Genomic DNA, 12,508 nt, shown 5'->3' on the forward strand with positions numbered 1-12,508 from the left:
GGGCATGAAAGGGTTATTCTATAAGATAATGATATTTGGTTGTAACCTATGACTTAATAATAAAGATAACACTGGACCATGGGTCCATTTGAGGTGCCAGTGAAGCCGGGCTCTTTGAGATGGTTGGATCTGTCTCGGTCTCTTGTTCTACCGAGAAAGAGAAAAGCGGTACAAGCCTCGTGGGACACATTGAGTTTTTTAGGACTAAAGTTGTCTCTTGTTCACGTCTCACAGAAGTTTTAAGACAAGTCTACCAATGAGTCTTAGGTGATAGTACCACAGCCCTGCAGAGTTAGGGATGCATGCTCAATTTTTCATTAATGATTTTGGTTTGGCATAGGTCAAGACCTAGGATCATGGGTCCATTCTCCCAACCGTTGTATTGTAGGGTTTAATTGCTCAGGAAAGAACTAGTTAAGTCATAGGAAGGCAATTTAAATACATAGAATAATAAGTACTCTTATGATTGTTTCTGAATGTCTATACCCTCTTTTATACTAGATGGGTTTGAATAAACAAGAGAAACAATGAATTGGATGTTTTAGAATCACTACTAGCATATGCATAAATATATAGATGTGAACATGTAGAGATTACTAAGGTTTGCATGGTTATTGTATATGAGTTGTTACATGTGAATGAAAAAGACATGTTTATGTTGGTCATGTGATTGACCTGTTGATACAAGCCACAAGCTTGGTTGTTGCACGCGAGGTGCTTATGTGTGTGAGATACACGAGAAAGGTCAAATTAGGGTATGTTATATATATATATATATATGAATGCTAAGGTGCATAAATATTCTGAGAATGGATTTTGGAATTAGTAATTTAGATAATGTATATCATAGTTATGAGTTGGACATGAATATGCTCTTTTGAAGATAAAGAAAGTGAAAGTTTATATTTTCATGAACTATTGTATTTTACTTCACTTTGAATTATGCTATAAATTATGAATTCTCGTTCATGTATGCGAACACCTATCATGGATATGAATGAATATAATATTTAATATCATGATTGAGAATCAATGTGAGTTTGAGTTTCATGCTTATAACTTATGCAATTATGAATGCTATAGAATGAATGATGATAAATGTGGTTGAATGTTAAGTGCATGTGTTGTGGATTCTCTTGACTCTTATTTTTAAAATGATGGAAATCACACTTTGATTATACCATTATAACTTGATTTGTATTCTCCAAGTTTAGTTTTGTGTTTTTTATGGGCAAGTGATTGATGCCCTACAATACTACAGATAACCTCGTGGAGGACTGAAGCAAAGTGCGGGTTTCTGTATGGCTGAAGGCTCCACTCTTACCTATTACGATCCCTGAAGAACCTAGGCAAATTTTGATGGTTATAAACTTGTAACAATTTAACTTTTTGTCTGGATCTTTACGTTTTAAGAATTATAATATTTTGAAATGAGAAGATTTCTGAATTCTGTATTTTCATTTTTGCAATGGTTATGCGTATGGTTTGGGAACTTTAAACATTTACGTAACTTCTCAATTGTCTTAAACCTTAAATAAATTGTCTTCCACATTTGTCCACGTGTGAGAATCCTTAAAGTAATGACCCCAATCGAATTGTGTTTATGGATGATTATATACTGGATCTTGTACTAGGAGACTAATATACACTTGCGCTTGCGCTCAGGTGGGCCATCTAGTATTTGAAATGGTTGGAATGTGGTCATAGACAAACTTGTTGGCATATTATTTTTGAGAATCATGCAAATTTTTGTAATAAATAAAAAGTTTCAATTTTTTGTCAAAATTTTGGGTTTGAGAGAGTTTTAAAAAGATTGGATTTTTTATGGACGTTACAATTATGTATACAAATATATATATTATGTATGCATATATATTATGTATACATATATATTACGTGTATACACATATATTATGTATGTATGTATATATATTATATGTATATACATAATATATATATATATATATATAACATAAAAAATTAGGATTTACTGGTGTAAAATCCTATTGTTTATTGAGGTAAAATAGGTGAATATAAGATTTACTGAGGTAAATGGGATAAAAATTTTGAACCATCAGAAATTTAGGAACCCTTCAGAATCTTTGTGATTCAAGGAGTTACAAATACCTCATCTTTTTAAGAGGAGTTCAAATGGATATTTTGAAGGACTTGGAGTCGGCTAATTCCCAGCCTAAAATGTCGACTCCCTCCAACTCCTACCAAATGGCAGCCAAATCTGTTAGATGAATTTTATATTAGATAATTGTCTCTGCTTACACTACAAATACTCCAATAACATGCTCCCAAACAGAGCCTTAGCCTCTTGGGCTTTAACTAAAGGGATCACACCTTAACCACTTATACATAGGGGTATCAATGGAGTAGGTTTACTCAGACCATCCCGTACCAAACCCTATAGGGTCTTAGTTTGGTGATAAATAAGAAGACCCGATTAAGAATCGAGTCCAGACCTGAAGGTTCGATTAATACATGGATCTGTGTATAGTTTGTAAAATTTTATACCAGACACTGGATTGACCCAAGTTTTGATTAAGACCCATAATTTTTTAATGTAGAAATGATAAAAAACATTATTTTACTAAGTATGGTTCGGGTTTGGTTCATGTAGTTCTTATTAGGCCCACATGGTTTTTCTTATGGTAATTCTGATTAGATCCAGGTCTAAATCTGATACCATACCCAAAAATTGTGGCCAGGTTTGGTTCCACATGGATCTAAACCCAACCCAACCCGTTGACACCCCTACTTATACATGGACGTATTGCGGCCTTTTTATTTTTTCTTTTGGCTAGGCCAAGGGAGACCCCATCCTCTAGTTGGTAAAACCCTTGAAATTCCTCCTTGCCTAGGAGTACACCCACAAGGGATGCCCCATATAGGTTACAAAACTCTACCTTGTGACGTTCACAAGTTGCCCCTAACAAATGGGTGAAGCCCTTGTGGGACATTGATCTACTTGGGCATTAAGTGGTAATTTGACCTAGTTGACCTTTTGAAAAAACCTTTGATTATCAAAATCTTGTCTCAATTCTACCATTAAACTATTACTCAATTTTATTCTTTTCAAGTAATTTTTATTTTCAATTTCTTTTGGTATTCTTTAGAAAACCCAGTTAATATTTTTCTGAAACAAAAAAAAGAAAAACAAACATGTTAAAAATATCCTGAGGATATCTCTTGATGAATATTTCTCATACAATTTTTAGTATATGTTGCTTCCCAAGTGCTTAAATTAATGGCTTTGTTTATGAATGTTGAATATATATGGACCTGATGAGCAAATTGGTTTGTTATATACGTGGGGCCACAATTGGATTTAATTTTATAGAAAATGATTGTATTACCTCTGAGAATAATGTGAATTCACATTATAGTAACAAGATATCGCAATATTCCTTGAATCCCACAACTTAATTTTTGTTGAATATAAGAGTATTTATGATGATTTTACCCTTTTGCTAAAACATAAAAAAAATGGCTTTCGCATTCACTACCCTTTCTCAAAACTCCTTTCTCATGAAAGACCAAATAAGAGCATAACTAAGCTTTGCATGAGGATCTAAACAACAGAAGTTTGGATCTTTATTACAATATCCTTCCATTGAAAATCCATACAAAGTTTTTGGTTACACAAATAAGTGAAACTTTACTTTTATATGGATAAGAGTTTCGCCTTTAAGTCTAAACAGCGAGTCTCTCTTTTGCTATTAGCAAAACTATTTGATGTGATGAAATTTCTCAACTGAAGTCAAGTTTTCAAAACTACCTCCAATAACACCAACATGTCAGTGATGTTTATTTTTTCAGTCCTCGCGCTAATCAAACTTGCACAAAAGTATGCAAGTGCGACAACTTTCCATGCATGTTACTCGACGTGTTTCAAGTTTGTCACTGGTTTAATATATAAACTATGGATTGACTTCCCACCAGTGTCGATGAATATGTATGTGCTAAAGATGTAGAGCAAGAATGCTCAAAGTTTCTTATCCAAGATATAATTGTTACCAACCTTCTCTCCAACACATAATAGTTTCTTCTTTATTCTCCTCACTCTATTAGGTCAAAGTGACTCATCAGCCATGATAACTTCATCCTTTCTCATATGAATGCATCATCCTTTTCTCCCAAATAAATATCATATGTGTTTTAAATCTCTCCATCAATGTCCACTCATTGGCTCCCCATGACACTTAAATTCAGTGATTTATGCCACGTTCTCTAACGTGATGGTCATTTCAATATATCTGAATTGGAATATATCGGTTACCACATTCCAGAATTGCAAAATGACCTCTATGAGGGGTGACTGATGTTTCATGGTGTGATCTCCAAGAATTTTCGAAAATACATATGATCAAGCATGTCCTTCGCATCCTCTGATAGAGATAGGAACCATTCTTGTGCTTGAAATTAGTAAAACCAGTGCATGTAGCCTATACGATCACTCTTCTCATCTTCAACTTCTATAATATATGTATGACAATTTAATAAATGATTGAATGTAAAATAAAAAATGATTGCAAACATCTTAGAAACATTTATATACAAAATAATAAATGACCAAAGTACCCATCCAAGAGCACCAAACCTTCATCCCTGCTTCGATCTCTTTCTCTGAGCTTGCACTTTCTTCTATGTATCCTTTCTTAGCTGAGGTGTCTCCTCCCTTTTCTGAGGTGACTCCTCTCATTCTCCTTGTTGAGGTATCTCCTCTTGTTCTCCTTGTTGAGGTGCCTCCTCTGCCCCTCTATCATCCATATTCATCATGATTGCATCTACAACTTCATCTATTCGATCATTGAGGTTACCAACAACTTTATAATGAGTGCATGAGTTAAACTTCTTGTTTGTTGAGTCTCCTTTCTTAGATGCTTTCGGAATGAGAGACATGATTGTGGCAACAAACTCTTCATCTATTTTTGCACATTTTGTTTCAGTTTTGCACCACCTAGGAGTTGTTAACTGAAATTTAGCCAATATTTCATGTGTTTTGTGTTGTTCCTTTGAGGGTGGCTCATAACTAAGGTTACATTTTTTGTGGTAAATATCGGATAACCAGTATTTTGACCATGAAGCAAGTTCCCTCTCTATTGATGTGTCAAGTTGATGGTGTACATCATAGTAGATATGATGACCTAGTACATGGTTTTCTTCTTTGGCATTTCTTGTTATGATCCAACACTAACAGACAATGTAGGTATGGGCCCCTCAGACACAAACTTCTAAGTCATCACATTGTGTCAAACTATGCATACTCACTATTAAAGCATGCACAAGACTAAAAGCATAAAATTTATTTATCCATGAGAATAAATTATTAGCCATAGTTGTGATTACTGCACCAGTAACAACACCACTGCATACAAAACAACTTAAAAAAATAAAATAAACAATGAACTAAACTAAAAACATGAGTCTTAAGCCTCTAGGATTTAGAAGATAAAAGTGCTCATAGTCATCAAATAATGTTTGTATGTAGTCCAGAAAAGCTAAACTAAAAACATGCTTAAAAAGCATAAAACAATGTTTAATTGTATCAAATAAGGAAAATTTTGCAATGCTTAAAATATTGGAAAACTCATAAAAGAAGGTACAAGAGAGTATATGCAACAACTTAAGGAAAAATGTTACCAAAAATCTCATCGAAAATATTGTGCTTACCGAAAAAACTCATCGTTAAGAATGTGCTTACCAAAAAACTCATTATCGATGAATCTAAAAAACTCAATGATGAAGTGTTGTTGATGAATCGCCAAAAAAAAATGACCGAAAATAGTTGCTAAAAAAGTTGACGATTTTTTTTGTGGAAGATCAAGAAGGGGACCACAAGTTGGGAACCATAAAGAAATCCTAGAATATGTGAAAATAGCCTTAGGGTGCGAACAATCACTTTTTATATCCTCAAAGAGTCGCATTTATTCTATGTTAGTTCGCAAGATTTTCAATGACTTTGGTGTCATAGATATGTGACTTTGCTAAGGTATTTACGAAATTACCATCATAAAGAGGTTCACAAATTTGTTTTTGTGCATTTCATGAAGACTGCAAACAAATGTGTAAATATAGATTTAAGTGAGAGTTAAAGAAAAAAAAAAGGAGGTTTGCACGGTTTTCCATGACTAGTATAAAACATGCAATTTTACTAAGGTATTTATGATTTTATGATTAACAGAAAAGACTGCATAAATAATATAATTTTTTGCATGTTTATGAGGTTCGCAAAAAAAATGTGTGGACCTCCTTTTAAGCGAGAGTTTGTAATACTTGATGAGCAGAGCGATATATTGCATGAATTTCATGAGTTTCTCATATATGAAGGGTAAAAATGTCTTAACAAAGTTGGCTATTTACGGTTTTGGTCATCGAACGAATTTAGCAAATTATGGGTTTTTTTTAATGTGCCATTTTCATTGTAGAGTACGGTCATTTTATGTCACAAAAAGCTTCCATGTTAAGGCCAAGTTGGCTTCATCAGACAACTAATGGTTTTCTTGAAAAACTGGCTAGTTTCTCATTTATGAAACAAAATTTCCATGAACGGAGAACTGTGATATTTTGTTTTTTTTTCAATTAGAAGGATCTAAGGTAATATAGTATATATATTGTTATTGTTCTGGGCTAATCTTTCAAAATGAGGCATGCGCAATGCAGAGCTCTACTGAATGGAAAATGCATCGAGTGTAGGAACATGCGGTATGTGTTGGCTTGATCGGTGACGTGCGGTGGTAGCATGGCATGCGATAGGCAACAATATTATTGTTAGTGCATTGTTGTATGGCGACACAGACGTGGAGAATTGTTTGGTTAAGCAGTGTCAGCAGATCAGAGGATGTTGCATTTGGAGATTTGGTTAAAGACCTCTCGGCTTCAAAGTCCCACACATAGCAGTTGGACGGACGTGGGTGTGTGTAGGTTAGGGCTAATTCTTCCAGGGATTACATTAGGTGATTCCAACCGAGTATGGTGACTCAGGGCTAGGCGAGTGAATGCCTAGGTACCGGCGAATGAGTTTGGGTGGTGCTCTTGATATGGTATTCAATCATCAATTGGTCTTCGGATTGGGGGTCAAAAGACCTTGTCCCTTTGGTGGTGAGGTTTTACGGTGTTGTGTGCATGGAGTCACGATATGCTTCATAGCACACGAGGCTAAGGCATCTGTGCGTTATTGGCTTGGGTAACTAAAATTAAGGAAAGGTGGCTCGCAATGATACTTGAAGGCTTGGCATGCATCGGTAAAGGCTTTGGGGATGTGCCATGCTCCTTATGACCTGCATTGGATATTGGTTAAGTCGATAGTGCCGTAAAGGTACATTTTGGCCGATGATAGCGTACATTGTCTGTGTGAGCGGCAAGATACGTTTGGGCATTTGGCTGGAGGTGTATGAGACGGTTATGCACATAAGTAGCTATCGGATGCACGACAACCATGTCGAAAGGATTTCTTAAAATGAAAGGGAAAGTTCACTAAGTTGAAGTTCTGTTGTGTAAGAAGATTACGTGTGGAAAACATGTGCTGAGAGGCTGACTAGGTCGCAAGGCCTAGCTAGTACCGCACAGGCGCTCCTTGGCTTGAAATGTGAGAAAGTTGGCCTTGAAATTTTAGCCCATGACAGTTATACAGACATAGTTTGTGTTGCGTGCATAGTTTGAAATTTGGAAACATATTGGCTTTTGTCCTTTTATTCTTCTACTATCAACAATCATGTATCATATAACAATACTAGTTGAAAAAAACGAAACAAACAAAGTATGACATAGATATATATTTTATTTTGTGAAACAGGTATTGAAAAGAGAAAGAGAGAAAAAGAGAGAAGAGAAACACTAGCCTTTAAACTCCATTCATAAGTGAAGGAGCAAAAAAATCTACTATCAATAACAAAAGATTACCATCATGGAGATCAAACTTACAAGAAAATTATAAAACCCCAATACACTCGAAACACATCTTCGTCTCTCTAAGGGAAGCAGTTCTCTTAAAATCAAGGAAAACCCTAATCAGGTTATGTGGAAAATATATGGCCATGAAGTAGAGCGAACCAAGAATATATAACATACATAACAAATATAACTTGGACTAAAAAGAGTTATTAATATTTTTATATCTTTAAAATCAGTATTTTCCATTGACAGCAATTACCATGGTGTCGTGTTAGCTGTTTGAGTGTTACGACTCTTCTATGCTTCTTTGTTGAACAAACTCTGATTGTGGTTGAACATTTTCTTTGCTGCTGATGTTTAATTTTTATAGCATGTAGGCATGAGTATCGTTTTCAAAATAGGTAAATAATTCTCATCTGTTTTTTTTAGAGAAAGAGAGAGCAATTAATGATTAGGAGTGAGGAGTGGAGAGGTGTGGCGTTTGCATTTTTATCCACTTATGGTGTCAAGAAAGTATTTCCTTTAAGTGGTTGGTAGGAGCTGTCAGTGCATGTCTCCCTATGGTGGGACGTTGCAGGTTCAAAATCCCAGTGGTATGTTGAATAGTAACCGGTGGGTCTACCTAACCCCAACTTTCCTAAAAAAAGAAAAAAGGTATCGCTTTTAAGCGAAACAGGTTATATGTCCCCCCCCCCCGCCGAACAGGGCAGTTAGCTACATCTCATGTTCGGGGGTCCCAAAGAGTACGTATATAAGCATGTGCATCTTGTATCCCCATGTTTGTCAGCATTAATTAGCGTTGGAGTTTGATGCAATTGCAAAGACTTAAGTACCCTCTCCTCCATTGGTGCCAAAAAAAATGACGATTCTTGAAAAAGAGTGGTTGTAAAGACTTAAGTGCCCTGAAGATGATTATTTAAGACCCAGTCTCTGCACTGCAGGATTATCTGAGAAAGATATCTCCCCTGGAGGAGGCCATGAACATCAACCCTCTCACTCTCTCTCTCTCTTCTATTTCTGCTTCTATGCACATCCAACAGAAGATCTTACATTGCTCCATCAAGCACCGGCTGACCTGCACATTGACTGTTGTGGAGCCTGATTCAGAGTTTTTACCCTTACAAGAGGAGGGTTTGGGGGCTCATCCCAATGTGGGTAGCATCATTCAACTAAATGAGTTGTAGATCCTGATTCAGAGTTTTTACCCTTATGTAAGAGGGGTCTGGGGGCTCCTCCCAACGTGGGTAGCATCATTCAACTTGAAGAGTTGTGGAGTCTGATTCAAAGTTTTTACCCTTACAGAAAAGGGGGATCTGAGGGTTCCTCCCAGCGTGGGTAGCAGCATTCAACTTGAAGAGTTGTGGAGTCTGATTAAGAGTTTTTACCATTACAGAAGGGGGGTCTGAGGGCTCCTCTCAGCGTGGGTAGCAACATTCAACTTGATGAGTTGTGGAGTCTGATTCAGAGTTTTTACCCTTATAGGAGAATGGTTTGGGGGCTCCTCCCAACGTGGATAGCATCGTTCAACTTGATTCGTTGTGGAGCCTGATTCAGAGTTTTTGCCCTTACAGGAGAAGGGTTTGGGGGCTCCTCCCAACGTGGGTAGCATCGTTCAACTTGATTCGTTGTGGAGCCTGATTTAGAGTTTTTGCCCTTACAAGAGGGGGTCCGGGGGCTCCCCCCCGGCACGGGTCCCGGGTGTCGTGGTCAAAAAATGTACAGGGTGTCGTGGTGAGAAAGACATATGTTTGTTCCAAGCAAGGTTGGAAGAAATCAATGGAATATCCAACAGGGAGCATGCCAGAATCAAGATGTGGATGTCAAGCGAGAATGGTGTTGTGCAACTCAAATAACACAAAATAATAAGGGTCTGATTTTTAGTTAAAATGGAGAATGAAATGACAATAGAAATTGCTTAAAATTTACAGGAATAAACTAGACTCAATAACGAAGACACCGTTTTTTACGGATTTGGAATATGACCTCCGGTTAGGGAGATATAGCCCTAACAAGTTGGTCCTAATTCGGGTAGCGATTTACAACGATTTGCTTACTGAATAACACTATAAATCGCTATAGCGATTTGCGGAAGACACTACAAATCGCTATAGTGAAATTCAAAAACACTATAAATCGCTATAGCGATTTGCGTAAGACACTACAAATCGCTATAGTGAGATTCAAAAACACTATAAATCGCTATAGCGATTTGCGGAAGACACTACAAATCGCTATAGTGAGATTCAAAAATACTATAAATCGCTATAGAGATTTGCGGAAGATACTACAAATCGCTACAGTGAGATCCAAAAACACTATAAATCGCTATAGCGATTTGTGGAAGACACTACAAATCGTTGTTGAAAAGTCGGATAACACTATAAATCGTTGTGGGGCTCATTGGAGACCCGAAAATACTACAAATCGCTGTAGGAAAGCCCGATAACACTACAAATCGCTGTTGGAAGGCCCCAAAAAAAATTAGTCCGGAACGGAGCTGGTCCGGGATCCGCGCCAGGGGGGAGCCCCCGGACCCCCCTCCTGTAAGGGCAAAAACTCTAAATCAGGCTCCACAACGAATCAAGTTGAACGATGCTACCCACGCTGGGAGGAGCCCCCAAACCCTTCTCCTGTAAGGGCAAAAACTCTGAATCAGACTCCACAACTCTTCAAGTTGAACGATGTTACAATCAGTGTGCATGTCAGTCAGTGTTTGATGGAGCAATGTAGGATCGTCTGTTGGATGTGCACAGAAGTAAAAAGAGAAGGGAAAAAGAGTGAGAGGGTTGATGTTCATGGCCTTCTCCAGGGAGAACTCTTTGCCTCCCTTGATTTCTTCTCTAGAGAGAGAGGGTTTTATAGTGTTTTACGGAGAAAGAAGAAGAAGACTTTGAAGAGTCAACATCATCCTCGACTTTCTGGATGGAGGACATGTTTGTCCTTTTTTTGAACTGTTTGTTTTTTCTTTTTTGAATGAAGGGCATTTTTGTCATTTTCTCAAACCATCACTTTATGAGAAGAATAGCAAGAAAGGGTACTTAAGTCTTTGCAACAACACCAGAGTTCGATGCAAAGTTATGTCAACATACACGGGAATACGAGCCCCATGTGCTTGTATATGTGGTGCTCATTCAAAGCCCCGAACACAGACGTGGGATTCAGTGAATCATCGGGGGGGGGGGAACATACACCACCCTCTCGCCTTTAAGGCTTCCAAAGTATTAATCTTATGCAGTACTTCGCACTGCACCTACGGATTTTAATGGTGTTGAAGTGCAATAACTGAATTTTGACAAATATAAACAAGGTGTACACCTTTTCTTTAGAGAAGAAAAGGTGTAAACCTTGAAGCATTTCCATGTGAAAGTTTCAATGTCTTTTGAGATATAAACATAAATTTCTTTTAGATATTAAAAAAATATTTTCCAAATCGAAATAAATATGAACAAACTTGAACTTTCATTCCTTAATGTTATGAAAAATCAAATACTAGTAAAAACTAAATTGTTTGAATTGATCATGCTAACATAATGGTTAACCACTAGTGTACATTATTATTGATTTGAAAAGAATGTTTTTATACAAATTTGACCCATTGAATCTATATGAGTTGTAAAAACAATCATGCAGAAATGAGATTAATAGTGCAAGAGCTGGGAGCAAAGTTTTTTTTTTATCAATTGTACACCTTCTACATTTACTTGTTCTTACCTCTTTTTATTTCATCATCGTGCAAATGCTAAAAAACACTATATGGTTTATGCTTTGCTTATTTACCCTTTTCACTTTATTTAATGCATTGTAATTATGCAGCCCAATTTTCTTATAGAATTGTAGTATTACAAGAGTTACCTACTCAAATAAAGTTTAAATATACTTTCTGTATTTTATGTTTAATGTGTAAAGTTAACTAAAATTTGTACTCACGACAAGATATTTTTATTTTTAGAGGACTTTATTGTAAAGCGGAAAAAGCCTTAAAACTATCTAAATTATACAGTTACATTTTAATAAGAAACTCATTTTGGAAAAGCTTAAGCTTCTTAATGAAAAGACAAGAGCTTCATTTTTTTTTTAAAGGCAAGCTGGGGTTAGGCAGACCCCGACCAGTTATACAACGATACCAATGGGATTTGAACTTGCAACGTTCCAACACAAAGTGACATGCACTATCTGCTCCTACCAGACAAGTGGAGACCCAGTTGGTAAGACTTGAGCTTCTTTAGGTAGTAGGTGAAGGCCTCTTTGTGGATGAGGCTTATGCTGGCCATGGGGCGGGCGTAAAAGAAGGAAGCCTTTAGAAACTATACGTCGCATCTTAAAACCAAGAGCGCTGACTACCCAATTAATGCTTTGGTCACCACCAGTGGATGATGATCCCACATAAACCTCCTCAAACCCACCTCTCTCTCTCTCTCTTATTAATAATTCGTTTCAGATTTGATCCAATCTCGAAATGAAAATAATAACACAAAGTTGAGGAGGAGGCTTGCATGGCTGGCATCACTGGTGGAGGTTTTTCGGCTTGTCATTCAAGGCATCATCATAGGCGTGAGATGGCAGTGTTATACCGTCTGTCCATCCTTCATGTGATCAACTTTATTCA

The sequence above is a fragment of the Nuphar pumila genome, chromosome 10, assembly GCF_984573655.1.
Source record: "Nuphar pumila chromosome 10, dmNupPumi1.hap1.1, whole genome shotgun sequence".
Lineage (NCBI taxonomy): Eukaryota > Viridiplantae > Streptophyta > Magnoliopsida > Nymphaeales > Nymphaeaceae > Nuphar > Nuphar pumila.